The sequence below is a fragment of the Eumetopias jubatus genome, unplaced genomic scaffold (genome assembly GCF_037043125.1).
Source record: "Eumetopias jubatus isolate StellerSeaLion01/CBP00866 unplaced genomic scaffold, mEumJub1_p1.0 scaffold_9, whole genome shotgun sequence".
Taxonomy (NCBI): Eukaryota; Metazoa; Chordata; class Mammalia; order Carnivora; family Otariidae; genus Eumetopias; species Eumetopias jubatus.
The window spans coordinates 84,762,445-84,782,302 of NW_028274815.1; the positions used below are offsets into that span (position 1 = coordinate 84,762,445).

At 43.7% G+C, this 19,858-nt stretch overlaps 1 protein-coding gene across 7 annotated transcripts in view; it reads left to right on the top strand.

Moving 5' to 3' along the window:
- Positions 1-19,858, top strand: part of NCK2 (NCK adaptor protein 2) — a 146,193-nt gene that overhangs the window by 47,904 nt on the left and 78,431 nt on the right. For 2 of the 7 annotated variants that reach the window (XM_028103777.2, XM_088026605.1), the window contains exon 2: positions 13,359-13,462. The exons of the other annotated variants lie outside the window; for them this stretch is intronic. The gene's annotated coding sequence lies outside the window, so the exon portion shown is untranslated. The remainder of the gene's footprint in view (positions 1-13,358; positions 13,463-19,858) is intronic. 7 annotated transcript variants of the gene reach the window in all.

The window sequence follows — 19,858 nt, forward strand, 5'->3', positions numbered from 1 at the left end:
TTAGATGTCAAAGTTAGACACTGTCGCTGTCACTGGTTTAAAGGGTTTTGATGCCCTGGAAACTCCTACACCCGTAAATACCCTCTGGTGGGGTAAGCCATTGCTTAAAAGTAGGTTCACAGGAGCGGGAAGTTCTTCCGTTTGCTACCATTTCTGTCAGCACCATTTAGCTGATGACCGCTCAGCCTGATGCTTAGCTTTCTTCTCTGGTTTGTGTACGCGCACCCGTATTCTGTCCAAATTAACTTTCCTCATTAACGGGGATGGATATTCTGAAACTACTGCTTGTCTTCATCTCTTAACAGGTACTGTAAGTAGAATTTACATGGATGTGTACGTTGTACTCTAAGGGAGGGTGTTACCTAGGGTGTGTTAGAGAACTAGATACGTGATACATGAGCTTCTCCCGGCCAGGGCAGATCTTACTAACCTTCCCCAAGATGCCTTCTCTTTCCGAGTTTTCTAGTTTTTGTTTCTTTTCTTTAAAAGTTCTTTATCCGTGAAATGGATGCTTTTTCCTCGTTTCCCTCTATTCCTTCTCTTCATTTTTAAATAGCTTTAAATCAGTTATAAGCCATTGTAATTCACTACTCTGTGCATCAAGACAGAAGTCATCTGTATTAATTCCGTGTGTTTTTGACAGAGGGAGATGATAGTCAGGGCAGTGGATCTCTTATTTATTGCCTTACGTTTGTTTTTGTTTTTTTTTAAGATTTTATTTGTTTGAGAGAGAGAGAGAGAACATGAGCAGAGAGAGGGGCAGAAGAAGAAGCAGGCTCGTCGCTGAGCAGGGAGCCTGACTCGGGGCTCCATCCCAGGACCCTGGGATCATGACCTGAGCTGAAGGCAGATGCTTATGACTGAGCCACCCAGGCGCCCCATTGCCTTGAGTTCTTAAAAATGTATTCTAGTTGCATTAATCTTTTCAGAATGCTAAGCAGATGTGGACAGCCTCCTCCAATTTAAAATATACAGTGACTGTGATGTATCTAATGCACGCGTCTCTGCCAGGCTTTGCTTCCGCAGGCCCCCAGTCTCTGGTGCTCAGGCTGCTCTGGGGAAGGAGCTGTCCTCTTTGCCTTCCTGGGTGGCTCGACCAGGACCTTCCCACAGGGGTGATGACCAACCAGGCCAAGGTTGCATTCGTACATGTACTTGACCCTGGTGCACAAAAAAAAGTTTCATAACTTTTTTCAATGAGAAAAAATTACCCTATTTCTTTTGATCCTAATAAAAGAGTTCTTTCCAATTGGAGAACTGTTTCTTGGAGTCTTTTTGATGAAAATGATTCTCTTGCTAGATAACATCCTAATATGGGCAATAAAACGTGTCTGTGAAACGCCTTGCAAAGCGTTTATGGCCTATTACGATCTCTTGTGAGCATCTTGCCTGGTGGTTCCTGGTTCTGAAACTTGAGTTTATTCCAAATTAGCTAGAGGGCTTTTTGAGACAGACTGCTGCCCCCAACCTCCCAGTTTTTGCCTCTGGAACCTGGAGTGGGCCCGAGTAATTTACATTTCTAGGAAGCTTCTGAGTGTCTCTGCTGCTGGTCGGGCACGAGGGGAGAACCATTGCCCTGGCCACCAGAAAACATTGGCCACGAGCAGCAGTTAACTGAATTTCCACAGATGAATGCTGACTTCTGTCTTCACTCCCGGCTTGGAGGAGGAGCATAGAATCAGAGCTTAATGCATAGTATAGTCAATCGTGTGTTAAATGCAAATGAGCAGAAGTGGCTTATCTTCAAAATATCTTAATTTTTATTGCTTGTGCTATGTGAAATGTTATTTCCCATTTGTAGAATGGGAAGAATTAAAAGTTGATTTGTGAGCTAAAAATACAGTAAGCTCCTTCTTCGTCAAAACCCATAAATAGGCCTGCACATTCAGACATAAAAGCAAACCATTAAGAAACAGTGCTCGTGTCCTTAGAATTTGTTGATCGGATTACAATTACAGACTCTCATTTCTTCACTTCCTGCAGCTTGTGTAACTGCTTACCACCTATTTTTAGGAGGTCTTGCACTGCTGACTCAGAGTGGTAACCAGTGCTGAGCTCTCTGCTGCTCGGTGCCATAGGCTGGCAGGTGGCCAGGCTCCTAAGACGGGTAAGGTTATATGCCTGGGCGCTGTGTGAGGTGGTGTGCTGGGGAGTGCATCCCTGGGCAGGCAGCCTGGGGGCCCAGCCACCTCCCCTGGCCCCTTCTTGCTGCTTCACACACCTGAGAGGAGCCGTAGATGGAGTCCCCGAGTCTGGTGGTGCTGCATGAAGCGTCTCACCACCTGATGGGCTATATCTCCCTGCCCCTCAGCCTCTGGCTCTTCTTCATTCTCAGGCAGAGGGGCTCAACGCTAGGGTGGGCTGCTGGAACCCCTGGCCTTTGGCTCCATTCTCAGCACGCCTGGAAAGAAGTGTAAATAGATGGAGCTTGTCTTCGGTGGGCTCTGCCTGACTTTAAGGCTGCGATCCAGGTGGGCCTCTTGCCACCTGCTGATGAGCACAGGCAAGTCATGGGGCACTTTCAGCTCTGTGCTTTGACCTCTGACCCATGCCAGAGCAAGAGTCTGGATGGTCAGCCTGTGCTGATGAGGAAAGCTCTCGCCCACAGGGCTTCATAAGTAATCAGCCAGAATGAAACTGTCCTCCCTTTCATGTCAACACACAGATACAAACCACTAGGGTAGTTCTCTGGTCTCGTAGAACTTGACAAGAACTGGATGACACAGCTTGGGTGCTGTGACCTCCAGCCAGGAAACTTTGGGGCTCCGGAAATACCCTTGAGTAACATAACTGGAAAGGTGCTTGAGCCACCCTGAAGCCCGCGTGGCCTGGGGTTCAGCCATTCTGCACCTTTCTTTTCTCATTTGTGAAGTGAAGGGCTTAGAGCACATCGTAATCCTTCCCCCATGAAGATTTAAATTCTAGTAATCTGTAAGAGAATGTTGATTTCATCTGGAGAAGCCTAGGGAAGTGATGTCAATTATGCCATGCTGATAAGAAATTGGTCTTTTCTCATCTCCCTCATTTAATCTCTTGTGCCTTCATTGCTTTGTCCTTGCCCCAGAGAACAGGGAATGGGCACGGGTGTAGGCTCCGTCAATTTCAGGGTAGTTGCTGCGTGGGGCTGGCAGGGCTGGGGGCTGTATGGGATGTGGGGGCTTAAAATACCCATTTAGTGAATGCACCTTCTCTCCTTCCTCAGGCCTCACCAGCCGGCATTTTCCAGCAGTTTTATCTTGGCTTCATGTCCTTGGGATGTCCTTACTCTTTACTTGTGTATCAGCACAGTTTATTTATGTTTATAGAGTACTCTGATGGGCGCAGCTTCTTGGCAGTGGGGGACATTTCTCATGGACTCACTTTAAAACAACGGATCAGGGTGACCTGGCTGAGCGGGTGCTTGATAAATGCTTTAATTTTTATAATTTCACAATTCAGACAAACCAGTGCCGCACACTCTCATCACAGCCTGTGAGCTGGGAAGCGTACGTAGTTTGATCAGTGTGCAGATGATGTGCTTTCCCAGGACACTAGAGGTTTCACTGTCTGTTGTGTAGTCCACAGCCGAATAAACTCTCACAGTGTTATTGAATGAATGAACTGATTATTCTTTTTCTTGGGGGGGTGGAGTTCAAATGACCAAAAACTTAATGTTTTTGGAAGTATATTCACAAGCAAAAGGAAGAGCCTTAATATCTTAGCAGTTGATGATAAAAAGCAGGCTTATGGGGCACCTGGGTGGCTCTGCCAGTTAAGCGGTTAAGTGTCTGCCTTCAGCTCAGGTTGTGATCCTGGGGTCCTGGGATCGAGCCCCACATCAGGCTCCCTACTCCGTGGGGAGTCTGCTTCTCCCTCTTCTTCTGCCCCTCCCCCTGCTTCTGTGCTCTCTCTTACTCCCCCCCATATTTAAAAGAAAAAAAAAAAGAAGGCTTATGAGTGTGTCAGAACTCTTCTTTTACCCAGTCCTGCGACACTACGTGGAGAGACCGAGGAGATTTCAGGAGCTGGGTCCTGTGGTGGCCTTGCTGGCCCCTCGCTCTGGGGCCTGGGGTTGCTCTACTAGCCTTCCTAGGGAGAAGGTGGTTTGGAGCCTGGGGGTTTCTGAAGGCCCTTCAGGCTGTGCTATTTTTTGATGTTCTGGAGTGTCTCTCATTTGTAAGGTAATTTCTTTCTTTCTTTTTTTTTTTAAATACTGTTTGAGAGAGCGCGGCGCCCTCTCACACAAGCGAGGAGAGGGGCAGAGGGAGGAGCAGACTCCCTGCTGAGCGGGGAGCCCTCCATGGGGCTCCATCCTGGGACTCCATGAATATGACCTGAGCTGAAGGCAGACACTTCACGGACTGAGCCACCCAGGCACCCCTAAGCTGTGATTTCTTAGTTTACAGGATAATCATATTCAGTGTAGTTTTTAAAGGTAGAATCATAGCATGAATCCTCATAGCATGAATCCATTATTAGAACTTCAGCACATAGTTATTAATGGCCAGTCTTATTCCATCTGAACTCCTGCACACTCCAGTGGCCTATTTTTGAAGCAAATCTGAGATATCAGTTCCTCTGTAAATATTATAGTAAATACTCCAGTAACTAATTTCTTATTATTACCAAACCTGTAACTAGTGTTCCAATTTCCCCAATTATCTCAGACCCTTATTGCTGTTGAATGGTGTGTTTGCTTTTTCCACCCTCTCATTTTTTTCCGCCACGGCGATTGATTTGTTGGAGAAAGCAAGTCTTTCGTCCTTTGGATTTCCCACAGCTGCAGCTTGCTAACCAGACCCTCACTCGCCATGCCCCCCAGCCCCTGAGTTTCCTTCCTGTAAGCTGCTGGTCAGATCTGGAGCCCATTCTGCTCTGATTTTCAGGCAAGACTCTATCGGGGATGGTGTGTGCTTCAGGAGGAGGGCGTGAGAAGAGATAGCCCTGGTGATCACCGCCTCCATCTAGAATTCATCAGGGTTGCAAAATGATGCCATTCTGATCATGTCCTTCCTTCTTTGTTTCCTAGCCAGACGAGGAGAATGCGTGGCTGTTAGCCTGAGGTCCACTTACGCAGGAAAGTCTTGCCTTTTCTTTGACAGTTCTCAGAATAAATAGTTCTGGTTCTCCAGCATCCTCCACAAGCCACCAGTGAGGTGGTTTGCTTGTGTGTTTTTAGAGACATTATGAGCTCATGATCTAAGGTATTTCTGGAGCATTTTCTTTCATTGCGGCTGGCATCCTTGTTATGCTGAGAGTGCCCGGCTGCAGCCTAGCTGGGCTGCTTGAGCTTGCTTCTGTGTTCCGTTGCTCATGCCCAGAGTCTGTGACGTCATCGCCACTGAAGGCTAAGGGCTGTCGTGCTTTGGGTCCGACCGGCTGTGCCCACCCCAGGCAGAGGCCCACATTTCAAAGACCGTGGTCCCGTTAGGAGGAAGTGGAATTTGGGGACCGCAGTTTGGGAGTTAGGGATTATTGCTTCCAGACTTGATTGTTGGATCTGGGCCTTTTCAGTGGACAGAGGTGGGTTTGTTCACTCGTTTGTTTTGGTTTGTTTTCTGACATAATCCTCTGTAAATTCACGCCGATATTTCTAATTCTGAATTCGAATTACAGGATATTTTACTTCTTTGGTTTTATATTTGTATCACTTTTCTCTTAGGCTGAAAGTTTTTCTCCCTAGAACATTGGCGTAAGAACTTATTTGCTTGATTATCTTATTTATAGACAACACATACATGTTTGGAATAACTACCAACATTTTTACCAACCATATGAGTAGTAGAAACGGCAGAAGATATCTTTGTCTTCAGGGTTTATCCCTCTAGGGAAATACAGTCAAATTACTGTGTTTCTAAGTCTTTTGGAATAATGTCTCTCTGTTTATGTCACCAACTCAATATATAATTTGGTTAATTGGTTTCCATTCTGCTCTTGATTTTTAGGACTCAAAAAAGTTAATATTCGTTTATAGTTACATAAACCATTTAGATGGTTCAAGAGCCAGAAGTGTGCTCAAAGTCTCATTCTGTATCTTCAGGCTCTTCTCCCTCAAGCCCTTTCCATCGCTATTTGTAAAAAGATTTTTTCCTTCCTCCTTTTATTTATTGCTTTTTAATGCAAACACAGACATACATTCATACAGTTGTATATTTGTTTTTAATATTTCTCATTTTCTTAAATAAACAATAGCATGCATTACCCACTTTTCCAAAGCTAGAGTTTAGAGGTTGTCTTCTAATTATATGGCATACTGTGACTTAGTTAATCATGACACTGAGTTTAACTGAATGTGCCATTTTGGAAGGAGGTGATTATAGCAACTGCCGTCTAAATATTTTAATCACATTCCAGAATAGTTAGAAAATACATGAATATTCCTGTCTTATTTTTGCTGTTTAAAAAGAAAACAACACAACTTGGTCTATTTACATGTATTCTAGTTCACTGGTTCTCAGCGGGGTAATTTTGTCCCTCAGGGGACATTTGGCAATGCCTGCAGTGTCTGGAGACATTTTTGATTGTCACCACTCCAGGGAGGATGGGAGTTGCTGCTCACCGTCCTCCAGTGCTCGGGAGAACTTTGCAACAGAGGTTGATCGGCGCTCACATGTCAGTGAGCCACCGGTGAGAAGCCCTCTGTTTCAACCACAATTTTCAGAGCTTGGGTCACCCTCTCTCTCTTGTCCTCCCTCTCTCTCTCTTTTCTCTCTCTTCTTTTTCAGTAGATATTTATGTCTAGGACTTAAGGAGAACAGAAGTCATTTAAAATGAAAAGACCCGAGGGGCGCCTGGGTGGCTCACTTGGTTACGTGTCCGATTCTTGGTTTCTGTTTGGGTCATGATCTCAGGGTCCTGGGATCAAGCCCCGCATCCGGCTTCCAGCGAGCCCCTTCATCAGGCTTCCAGCTCAGCGGGGAGTTTGCTTCTCCCTCTCCCTCTGCCTCTCCTCCCTGCTCATGCTTTCTCTCTCTCAAAAAAAAGTTAAATCTTAAAAAAAAATTGTGCTTCAGAGGCACACGTGTGAGTGTAGGTGACCCATGGGGAGGTTGGCAGTGTTGCTACTCTTATGAAATTATTTTGTCATTGATGATGTGCATGATAACAGGATACATTTTTCTTATCTCTATGCTTTGCATTTTCTCTCTTTATTATCTTATGAAATACTCCATTTCACTAAAAAGAGGACTGAATAATTCAACCGCATTGTGGTTTTAATGCGATATGGATAAAAGGGGGCATGCTCCCTTTTTCAGGTAGGGGGCACCTGGGGGCTATTGACAGTGGGGTCAGTTGCACTTGGTCCTTCCCAGAGAGGGCCTGGGAGTGTGAGACAGGGCGTAGGAGGCTGAGGTTTTGATGTTGAAGGTGGACATTGTCCGGTCCTTGATGGTTTCAGAGCCTCGTCTACCTTTTGCCTTTGGTGATGAAGAGATCCAGTAGTTTAGTGTTATTCCAGATGTTCCTAACATCACTGTTCTTTTTCCTTTTTTTCCCCCTTGTACTTCCCACTCTTGCATCGGGTAAATTAAGTGATTTTGGGAGAAAAAAACCTGATCGGCATTTCTTCTTCTTCTTCTTCTTCTTTTTTTTTTAAGATTGTATTTATTAGAGAGAGCGCGAAAGAGAGCACTAGTGGGGAGGAAGGGAGGCCGATGTGGGACTTGATTTTAGGACACTGCGGTCATGACCTGAGCCAAAGGCAGACACTTAACCCACTGAGCCACCCCAGGTGCCCCTTGGCATTTCTTCTTGACACAAGTAAATGCAATAGCAGTTCGATTCCAGGAAAGGAAATATGTATCACTAGAATAGTTAAGACATTAATGATGACAGTTTACAGGTTTGGTAGCCCTCTTAGGAGTTGGTTTTCTAGGATAAATTTTATTAACATTTTATTTGTGAGCTTTAACGCTTCTTTGTGGTTGGTTTTGATGCTGCCGGCGGGTGTGGAAGAGTGCTCTGAACGTTAGGAGGGTGGTCTTTCAGAAATAGATTGAGTCATCAAAACTCCTTTCTGGTTTTAATTTGTGGCCCGAAGATATAAACATTTATTATCCGTTTTAGGCCTTTGACTCATTTCCTATGCCACCAACCCTTTTCTTTCTGCATCTTCCCCTACCCCCATAAGAGAGAAGCTGACATTGATTTATAAGCCTTTTTCCTTTGCTAAATTCAGAACTTTACAAAATACCCCTATTTCAGCCTTTCAACTCGTGTTTTAGGGGAAGCCCTTAAATATTGATAAGGTTCTGAAGCCTGGGGTTGATTTTTTTTTTTTTTTTCCCCTGCACGGAAATAAAACAAGAATTTGTGCTATTCTGAGTGGTGAGGGTTGCACTCAGCGTTCTAGAGCATGAATGAAGGGACCACCAGCACCACAATTCCACGTTGTTTGGTATAAGGGCAGAAGATGGTTTGTGCATGTCTTTCGAAGGAAGAAGAGTCGGTGTGCCCAAGCAGCAAGCCACCAGTCTGTGTGGCCATGTGGAAGGAAGTCTTCAGATACTCCTGTGCGCGCTGCAGGAAGCTACGCACAAGACGGGGGCTTAGGGACTTCAGGGTTGGTGGGGGGTATCGCGTGGTCCTCCTCTTGTTGGGGCTCCTGCCAGGCCCGTGGGAGAGGGGTGTAATCCCAGTCGACAAGTCCCTGGGTTTGCAGCAACTCACAACCAAGATGAGATTCATTATGGTTCTCCCATAGTTGGAATGAGGGAGCAGAAGCCAAGTGTTTTGTAACCACAGTTAAAGCACCTTAGATTGTGGATGCCTATCAGCTTCTGCCTCTCTGTGGAAGCAGGATGCTTCTAGAAAACAAAACTAGTTCATAAATTTGGCACTGAGAACTCTTTCAGCAGGTTGGTGTGAACTCATTAGTTTATGATTTCATCACTTTTTTTTAAAGCTACTGGCAACTAACTGCAGATTTTTAAAGAGTTTAATCATCCTAAGGAAGGTCTGACTGCAGGATGACTAGCTGCATTAATCTGATTCAGTTCATTTCCGAAGAGAACAAAATTATAACTACATTTTCATTAATTTACTGGTGTGATCCATCTATTTCAGGGTGAATATTAAATTATCTCCTAGCTCCAGAAGATGTGTTTTTGAACAGAAGTATCTGTAGGATTTAGTGTTCTGTGAAAGGAGTAGGCGGTAAGGTTAGCTTGTTGTAAGATTTGTTTTCTATCTGCTATTGTTGAAAGAAATTTTTATTTGAAAGAGTAATACATATAAGAACAAACAAACAGGCAAAAGGCACCTGAAATCTAACATGGAGGGAAGCCTTCCTCCTATCCCAGGCGCCCAGATGGCCTTACCAGAGGCAAGGTTTATGGTTTGTTGTACATCCAGAAGGTTCCGGAAATATCTAAGTAATAGGTTACTCAACTCATTAGTTTCCCTCTTGTTTCCCCCCTTTTTCTTTTTATAATATAAAGAGATTTCTCTATTAACTTTTAAAAAATAAGTAAAACCACTAAATAGTACATTTTAATTGGTGAATTTTTATGGCATGTGAATTATATCTCAATTTAATAAAAAGTAACCTAAGAGTCTGGGGACTGGTTTGAGAGAGAAGAAATGAAGGGTGAAATGCTTTCATCTTCAGATCGTCAGATATAAATGGTGAGGTTCCTCAGAGATCCCTGTAGCTTGGATTAAAAACATATTTTTATGGGTTATTTAGATGTAGAAGCCTGTAGTGAGCTCACCAAGGTTACTGATAATTAAGTTCAAATGGGTCATGAATCTCAACATAATGAGGATAAACTGCTGGGATATACTTGAGGCAGCTTAACTAGGCAGCCAAGTGGTAGTTAAGTTTCTTCATAGATAAACGCATTTGGGGAAAATAACCTGAAGTGTTCTTACCTTGTTTTTCTGAGGTAACTATTTCTGAACTCTTTCCTGTTTAGAACTTAGAGACATTCCTCCTGTTTTATAAGTGAAAAGCACTTTGTCTGTAGATGTAATGTATTTTACTCTTTTCCTACTGATGGGCATTTAGGCTGTTTCTATTTTCATACGTCTTACCCAATTGCTTTTCATAGAGTTGTGCAATTTTGCATTTTCGTCACCAGTGCACGAGCCTACCTGCTTCCCCATAGCCTCACCAAATATGCCGTTTTATCACACTAAATTAAAAAAAAATGTTCTTTTATTTTGAAATACATTTTAGCTTACAAAAAATTGCAAAAATAGTGCAAAAAACTTCTGCATACCCTTGATCCAGCTTCCTCAAATGTTGACATTTTATTTATTTTTAAAGATTTTATTTATTTGAGAGAGCACAAGAAGGGGGAGCAGCACTCAGAGGGAGAGGGAGAAGCAGGCTCCCCGCTGAACAGAGAGCTCTACAGGGAGCTTGATCCAGGACCCTGGGATCATGACCAGAAGCCAAGGCAGACACTTAACTGACTGAGCCACCCAGGTGCCCCAGATGTTAACATTTTAAATAACTACATGATAGTGATCAAAATGGGAAGTTCACATTGACACCATGCTACCTGTTACCACATTTTCAGGTCTGACAGTCTGATAGGGGAGAGGTGGTATCTTCGTATGACTCTAGTATACGTTTATTTTGTTGAAGCCCAGCATTTATCTGAAAGGCAGATATTTTCCTACCCAGTTTCCTTTGCCTCTTTTTCTTGATTGGCTGGTCTTCTTATCAATTGTAAGGAGCTCTCCCTGAATCAGGAAGAGTAGGCCTTGGTCTGTGTGACAAATTGCAAGTAATCCCTTTTCTTTTTGTCTTTTGGATTTGCCCGGGGTATATTTTGCCAGGTAAAAAAAAGTTTTTATTTTTATGTAGATGAATTCAAACATCTTTTGTGGTTTCTGGATTTTTAGTCATAGATTTAAAAAAGTTTTTCCTTCAAGGCTATAAAGAATTTCTTCCATATGTCCTTCTCTACTTTTATTTTTCCCGGTAAACCTTAGATGCATTTGGAATTCATCTTGTTGTAGGATGTGAAGTGTGGCTCCATCTTTCTTCCAGATGGCTACCAAAGTATCCCATCGCTATTTATTGAGAAGTCTTGCCTTTTCCCTAGTGACTGGAGCTAGCACCCTTTATCATATACTACATTCCCAGAAGCACTTGGGTCTATTTGTGTTCCTGTTTCTTAGTTGCGTTATATGCCATGCCAAACTGGAAGAGATGAGTTCTCTGAAAACTTTCTGTTATCTTAAATAAACCAAACAAAATAGCATTCTATGAAAGTCTCTAAAAAGCTAATGGCTGTGCTTGTGTATCAGTAAACGAGACAGCAGAGGCCCAAAGATCACAGAGTTGTTTTGGCCTAGGGTAGAAGGCAGATGGTTCCCTCTCTTACGTCCAAAAGTGGGCGAAATAATATCCATTGCAAGAAGGCATTTTGATGGTCCTTACCTGGCCCACCCCTCTGCAGTCTCGCCAGCTGTATTCTTGGATGTGGGAGGCGAGTTAAGGATGTATGGTGAGAAATTTGATTGAAAATAGTTAATGACAACATATTTTTTTTCTTTTTTTTTTTTTTTTTAAAGAGAGGGAGGGTGTGTAAGAGTTCCTTGAAGAGTTTTCTTTGGTAAGTGTAGATTCTGGTCTTTGGGAAATCTGTTTCATTTAGAACCACTGCTCATGTGACATCGTTAAGCCTTTCTCTCCATCAGTGTTTAACAGAGATCATAACCAGTTCCCCCCTTACCACATGATCCTTTGGAAGAGGGTTCAGTGCAGTTGGTGGCAGCAGGCACAAGGTCAAGGCCAAGGGCTCCCAAGTGACTGGACTCCAAATTCTCACTGCACCTGTGTACTCAGCGCACCTCAGCCCATCCCCTAACTCCTCTGCTGCGAACGGGGACAGTGAAACATCCTGGTGTCAGGACTGAATGTGATAATGTAGGAAAAGTGCTCAGCCTAGTGTGTGGCACCCACTAAATGCTAAGTAAAGGCTTGCTGTTTCATTGGTCTGTTTCCTTCCCTCGTTAGTGCATGAAACTCCGAGGCCCACAGTTCCTGGATATGCAAGCCGAAGGAAGGTAGGATATAATTTGGGAGTAAATAAGAGAGTGGGATGTACGTGTTCGAGTAGCACATGACAGGCTGAACCACAGATGAGGTGAGGTGAACTTCAACGTTCGAAGGTCTAAAACAAGAAGGTATTCTTTCTGTCCTTGGTCCGTCTGAGAGAGGGATCCAGAGCAGCATAGGCGTGGTGGTGCTTGGTGTTACATAGGACCAGTAGCAGGAGCAGGACAGATCACCTTTCATGTACATTTTGGTTGGTGTTTTTTGTCAAAAAGAATAATCCTCAAAATGGATCGTATAGAACAGGTATCACTGAGAAGAAATTAAAGCTCAAAAGGAGAAAAGTTAGGAGGAGAGCACTTGACTGCTTTGCATTCACACACTGAGGTTCAGATGAAGTATGCGCGCTCACAGGTGGAGGGCAGGATCCCTGTTGATATTCTTTGCGGCCTTGAAGGAGAGAAGTACCAGAAGGCTAGAGATGGGGAATGTCCTAATTTTCTAAATGGAGAAAAAAGCAGAATCAGGAAAGAGGCCTTTAAACAGATTACGGAATGGAGGTGAAAGCTGGCAGCCAGGAACCTGTCGGCATCTCTTCTCCTTGATGCCATGTGGCTGGATGTCAGCAGGGTGCCTGCATAAAGTCGGATCTGCTTATATCTCTAGTGTTCACATACCTCCTCACCCTGGGCCCTCCCCTCTTGACCCTGGTCACTCTTTAGGAGCCTTCTGGGCTGTTGTCTTCGTGGGGATTTGTCTGTGGTCGTCTGCCCTCCCCGTGCTCTGTTCCCCCAGCCCTATCCCCTGACCAGTGCCCTTGACTTCCACTTACCCCCAGATCATCTCATGCACTCCGTACGAGGTTGGGGAACAGTCATGTGTTTTTTACATTCATAGTCCGTTTCCATACAAAAAAAGGGTGTACAACATCAACAGACAGAAAAGGAGAAGATCTGAGGGACAGAGTATGTGAGACATAGCTCAGTGGAGTAAGGAGAGTGGCTTATGGCACGAAGGAATTATAGGGAGTGCCGCGGCCAGAGGAGAGAAAGGACATTTCTCACCTCCGCTCATTGTCCTCTGATCTCCCGGTTGGCTGAGCTTATCTCCTCTGGTAACACCTGTGGGGATTGTTCTTGGTGTTCCCTGGCTGGCCCCATTCAAAGGTTGGGTGTTTAGGGGCAGGGTGGCCCTGAGCTCACTCACCCCCACGAGAAGAGGCATTTCAATGTCTCGTAGAGGGAACAAAGTAATGTTTTCTCTGAGCACCTACTATGTACCTGGAACTTTGTGGGTGCTTTTTATAGCTACTTACTGTCTACAGCACATCTGTAAGGGAATCCTCTTCTCTCTATCTGTTTTATAGGAGAAAACTTAAGCTTTAGACGTGGTAAGCCATCTGGCCGAAAGAGCCAAGCAGAGGTGGAGTTGGCATTTCATTCCAGAGCCAAAGCTCGTTCACCAAATCAGGTAACAGGCCTGTCTCCATGTGTGTTGAACTATTATGTGAATTAGGAGCTGGTTGGACGGCCACAGCCACAGAATGTGGACTGCTAGCTTGATTGCCCCTGGGTTCAGGTCTCAGATGCCTGCTGTCCTTGGCCGTGATCTGTGCTGCAGCGTGGATGTTAACCTGTGTGTCAGATTTGCAGGTGATAAACGGATGGAGAGATAGGGAGCATCCATGATGGAATCAGAATCTAGGACTCCTGCGGAGCTGGGATAGTGGACTGAAACTGGCATGGTGAGGTGCAACAGGAGGACTTGTGAGGAGCACATGTCACTTAGAAAACACCTGCCAAGTGTCCACCGTGCAGGTGTGATGCTGCCTGAGAAGCAGGGCAGGGTCAGGCATCGCTACCTGCTAGTTAGCACCAGCATTTCCATTTCCTGCACTGACGTCCTCATCTGAGTGCGTGCGCCACTTACAGGGGTGATCGATAATGACCCGTAGCATCCAGGGTCCCCGTTCTGGCTCCTCCAGTTGTCTGTTGTGTCTGCCTTGTGGGGGCGAAACATACATCTGTCTTGTATGTTGTGTGTCCAGCGCCTGGCACGGTACTGGTAGGAGTTCAAAACATACTTGCTGGATTAATTAACTTGAAGTCTGTCTAGAAGCAGGAACAGTATTGGGATAGTGAGTTTCAGGGAACCTTGGCATTGTTCCAGCGAGGAAGGTTTTGCTTGGAGAAGAGATCCCGAGAGACATTGTAGTTCCTCCAACCTTCTAATATTGGTCTCTGGAAAGCGAGATTAGTCCAACTTTCTGTTGCATCATAAATTATTTTTTACCTAAAGCTGTTACACACACACACACACACACACACACACACACACACACACACACACACACACTGTTTGCTTGTCTCCTTAGAATTTTTTATTTTTTAAAGCAGATACTAGCAGATATTTTGGATAGCATGCATCTGTTTTATAAGTAACCTCACATAGTTTAGCTGATTTTTTTTTTTTTTTGGTAGGTGAGTTTTCTTATAGCAAATGAAATAAAGAGCACTGCTGTGTCATCTCCTATTTGACTTTGGTCCCTGACCAGCCCAAGTTCCTTAGGAAGGACAGCATCTGTGCTGTGCCTTATTTATGTACAGTGTTTGCACACAGCAGATGTGCAACACATTTTCATTGAATAAGTGTGACTTTCATTCCACCAGCGAGGTGAATGATACTGCCTCCAAGGAAACCTAGGCTTTGGGGCAGAGTAGCAGCCTCAACACCCTTTAACTACAAAGACGTAGAATGGGGATTGGCATCCTGTTTAAAACAAAGTCCTTGCGTCCTTTACATCATACACAGAGGCACGGCAAACTTCATTACCTGGATTAATCTTCTTTCAGACAACCCTTGTATTTGAATTTAGGGTTGAGAGAATAGGGCTTCTTGAACTGGCCCTTTTCACTTTCTGGTCTTTTCTCTACGGTACTGGTTCTTACCTGGGGCTGACATTTTAACCACCTAGGAGCTTTTCCAACCTGCAGATTTTGTAATTCAGTAGGTCTCAGGTGGGATCCATTTAGAATGAATAGGCAAGCTAAAGCCCTTCCCATTTCTGAAAAGCATGGTTAGAACACTCAAGATTTCGGCTATGGTACATAAGCTGAAGATACTCTGTATTTTGCTGAGTTGTAAATCTGAATTGTAAGATGAAAGAGCAATTGAACTCATGAGCTGAGTCTGTTTTGTCCTGCAGCCTCTCAAAGGTTTGGCTTTGCTTGCATGTTTTTATGGGACAAATTCCATGCATAGAGGCAATTGTGAATTTCAGAGTTTATTAAATTCAAGACATATTCCATAAAGGGGTTGGTTGAGTAAAATGGTGAATTCAGAGAAAGTTTGAAATCTCTTCCTGACTCTGTCTCCTCTGTGCACAAAATTGCATTGTGGAGTGCAAGTTTATCATTTCATAATGTGTGTAAATGAAGGGATCAAAGCTTTTTCTTTTTGACTCTTACACTGGGTGAGGATTATCTGAGAAAACCTGGCAGACCAAGGAAATGGGTTTGACTTTCTGCCAGGCGGTCATTGAAATGTTTTTTCCTTTGTGCCCAGTTAAAAGGCTGGACATGTAGATTTTCACGCTCTTGTCTGGTTTCAGCTTTGGAAGTGCTTACACAGCTAATCTGGCATTTGTGATTATTTCCACTTTGAGCTCACCAGGAGGCTCTTTGGGGATATTCAGACAGAAATGACTTAATTGGATTTCAGCCCACACACAGCATTTGAATGGCTTTATCAATGGCATTAATTGGGCAGCTGCCATAGGAAGTTATATATATATATATATATATATATATATATATATACACATATATATTTTTAGCTCTAGAATTTCAAAGTACTCTTTGATTCATTCTCTCTCATTGGTTCATTGCTAATTTCACAAATGAAAAACTCAAGAAAAATGAACTTATAACGGTAAAATTAAGAAATATGGTTTGTAAGTAGAACCCTCATTTGGTTTTGGCATAGTTAGGTTATTACCTGTATTTAAGGTTCCATGTTGACACTCATGGGCTGGCTCAAGGACAGTTGTATAAGGGATTCAGGGTCTCTTGGATTGAAATTTGGGAGGAGAGGATTCTGGGCCAGATGCAACTGAATGCTATAGGATATTGGACAATTGCAACAGATCTTACAAATATAATTAAAGAAGTGAAAGTTTATTGGATGATGAATGTCTGTTATTATCATTTTATCGAGCACCTGCCATGTGGCCAAGCCATATGGACCTCAGCATGTGGAGGTTCTTTCCTAGAGGCTCTTCCTGTCTAGATAGCCTTTAAATAGGGGAATTTATGATTATAAAAGAATGATTTCTGCAGGAACATCTTCCATTTCTATAGAATGTCCCCAAACAGGGAACTGGTTGAGTTCATTTCTTTTTATTTTATTTTATTTTATTTATTTATTCATGAGAGACGGAGAGAGAGAGAGAGAAGCAGAGGGAGAAGCAGGCTCCCAAAGAGCAGGGAGCCTGATGCGGGACTTGATCCCAGGACTCTGGGATCATGACCTGAGTCGAAGGCAGACACTTAACCATCTGAGCCACCCAGGCGCCCTGGTTGAGTTCATTTCTGAACAATGAGTTGGATTTAGCTGGACAGTGGCTTTGGGAAGCTGGAGCGATAAAGCTATCCCAGTGTGGGGAAAGAAATAGTAGACATAAAGTCACAGAGTTGTGAAAGCATCTGGCATTTGGGGGAAATGTGGCTGAAACACACTTTGACCATTTTAAGAATATTTAAAAGTAGCTAAGGATACTTTCAGAACACAGTATTAATAAAATTCCTGTTCATTTGGAATAATCATAAATTTGTTCTCTGTAAGTTAAACTTTATAACTATTAGCCCCTTTTTTGGTGGCAAAATTTAACTTACTCCCTTTTCGTTACATATTTTATGGAATTTTATACAATAGTTTAGGGGATACTATAATACGTATATGAGCATCACCCCTAAAGTGGGGAAAACAAATCAAGTTTATTCAGTACCCATCAGGAGTAAAATAGGATAATGTGCAGTGAGATGTTTTTCCCCACAGTTTTTTAGAAGCAAATTCATTCTGTGCGAGGCTTCTCAGTTACCAGTAATATACAAAATTCAAACAAACAACCTTCCCACAAAATCTTTCTCCAGAACTTAATGGTTCTGTATGCTTCCAGGGACTTCTCAGGGGCCAAAGGTCAGGGACTGTTGCCAGTGTTTTTTAACTCATTACCTTTATCTAATAGTTGTAAAAGTCATGTTCCCCACCCTCATGTTGAGAGTTCTGTTTTGGTTTATTAAAAGGCCAGTGTTGTGATCTAGAACAAAGATGGGGTCTGAGTAAACACTAAATCCCTGGAATAGTAAAAATCTGCATCAGTACGTGTAGTTCACTCGGTCGTGGATACGACAGTTTAATCCTGAGTTAATTAGAACCCAGACCTAAACAGCTCTCTCTGGTTGTTTCCAACCCGTGATGCCCATGCGTGTCAACTGCAGGCTTAGGAGATGTAGTTTTCTCTCTAAAATTAATGTGTGGTGCTAAAACAACACCGAGGTGTTGAACTTAAAGGGCGAGGGAAATAAAGGATTTGAGGTTTCTGATTTGATTAATTCTGGGCCTAGATTTATATAAAACAATTGAAATGTTTCTTGTAGGGAAAAAAAAGGATTCTTGTTTTAGAGAAATACAGGGGAAGCATTCTCAATAGGGTAGTTTGGGGGCACGAATGCTGCCTTTCTAGAGTTGTGTAAGAATGTCCATCAGTGAAACCAAGCCACCTTGAGCCACTGCTCAGCAGGGCTCATCTGCCCCACCAATGGTTATTTTTCTTAAACTATTTTCTTTAAAAACCAGAAGAACATCATTCAGTGCTTAGACTCTTTTATAACTTTGAGTCTTAAGTATTATATACCTATTCCCAGTTGAAGAAGGAGAACAGGACCTTTTTGTTTCTGAAGGGCCCACAACTGGAGAAACGCCATACCCTTGATCCCAAGGAGGATCATGCTTGAAAATGGGACCAGTGGAAAGGACGGAAGCAGAGAAGTGCACTGATAACATCAGCACCTCCAATCTGTTTTGTCATTTACTGAATCATTGATTAATTGGGTTGCTCTCTGGTACCAAGTACGGGGTCAGCACTGGGTCCCTGCCCTTGAGAAAGTCTTCTCCCATCTGATGAGTCCCTTGCCAGCTGCCCATTCACTGGAAGTGCTGGGGTGGAGGAAACGCTGTAAAACAGCATCAGAGGGGTGAAATTTACAGTGTCTGGAATGCCGGGTATTCTGCAGGACAAATGACTCCGTTTCTTCGACAAATCATCCTTCAAATAAAATAGATTTAAAGTGACTTAAAAGACATGCAAGACATTGTAATTTATGGACATTATTTGGATCCCGATTCAAATAAATCGGCTATAAAAAGACATTTATGAGAAAATTGGGAGAATGGGAACACTAAATATGAGGTTTATATTAGGGAGCTAATGATTACTTTAGGTGTAATAATGGAGTTATACTTATCTGTTGGTGGCATACACTGAAGTGTGCACAGATAAAGTAATTTTTCTGTGGGATTTGCTTTAAAGTCACCTAGTCAGGGTTGGGGCCTGGTTGATTGGCCTAGGCCAATAAATGTTGAGGTTGAGTGTTAAGGTAGCTGGGGAGATATATCCTGGTTATTTTTGTAAATGGTTAAATATCTACATTAAAGTACAAAGTACAATGGCTATGGTACAGTATGGTGAATGCTGCAATAGGATTTTGCACTGAGGAGGGAAGGCAAGACTCGGGAGCATGTTCCCAGAGGTGGCAGTATCTAAACTGGGTTTTAACAAAAGTACGAAGACTGGAGAATCTGTTCCTTTTGTGCCCAGAAGGAAGGTGGCAGGGAGATGCTCTGTGGATTTTCTGGTGGATTTGTTACTGACTGGTTCCTTCCATCCATTCATTCCTGCATTCATTTAGGACGTATTTTTCAGGTTCCTGTTGCATGTGTTGTATGTGGTGAGAATTTGTGGGCTAACAGTTTGGTGAAGGAGATGGTATATTGGTTTGCCAGGGCTTCCATGACAAAATACCACAGACTGGGTGGCTTAAATAACAGAACTTTATTCTCTCACAGTTCTGGAGGCTGCAAGTCCAAGATCAAGGCGTTGGCAGGTTTGGTTTCTCCTGAGGCTTCTCTCCTTGTCTTGTAGATGGCTGCCATCTTGCTGCCTCCTTGCATGGCCGTCCCTCTGTGCTTACCCATCCCCTCTGTCGCTTCCTCTTCTTATCAGGACATCAGTTATATTGGATTAGCCCCCGTCTCCATTTAATCTAGTGACTTCATTAAAGATCCTGTCTCCAAATACTGTTACATTCTGAGGTACTGGGGGCTAGGCCTTCATACGAATTTTGGGGGACAAAATTCAAACCTAGAGGAAGAGTGTTTAACGGACTCTGGAGACATCTAGGAACTCTTCGCAGAGGAGGGGCCTTGAACAGCCTCTTGAAAGAGGGTAGGATTTCACCCCTCCACTGAGCACTGGGGGCAGGGTGGGGCGGGAGCTGAGAGTCTGCAGGGAGTTCCCAAAGATGAGGTGTGAAGGTGGGGGAGAGAGCTTTGCAGACCAAGGTGGTGAGCAGCCATTTCAGCAGAGGAGATCTGGAGTAGGGGAACCAGGAATGGAGAGGAGGGCTGGTGGTGAGGGCTTGTTCTGGGCTGGGTGGGGGATGAATGAGAGGGAGGGGAAAGAGCACGTGCCCTAGGGCAACCAGGCCAGGCTCCTCCCCAGAAGACCAGGCCGTGAAGAGAAATGAGGAAGAGGTTGGAGTTTTCATCTAATAGCTTAACATGCTAATCACCGGAGTAAGATGCAGT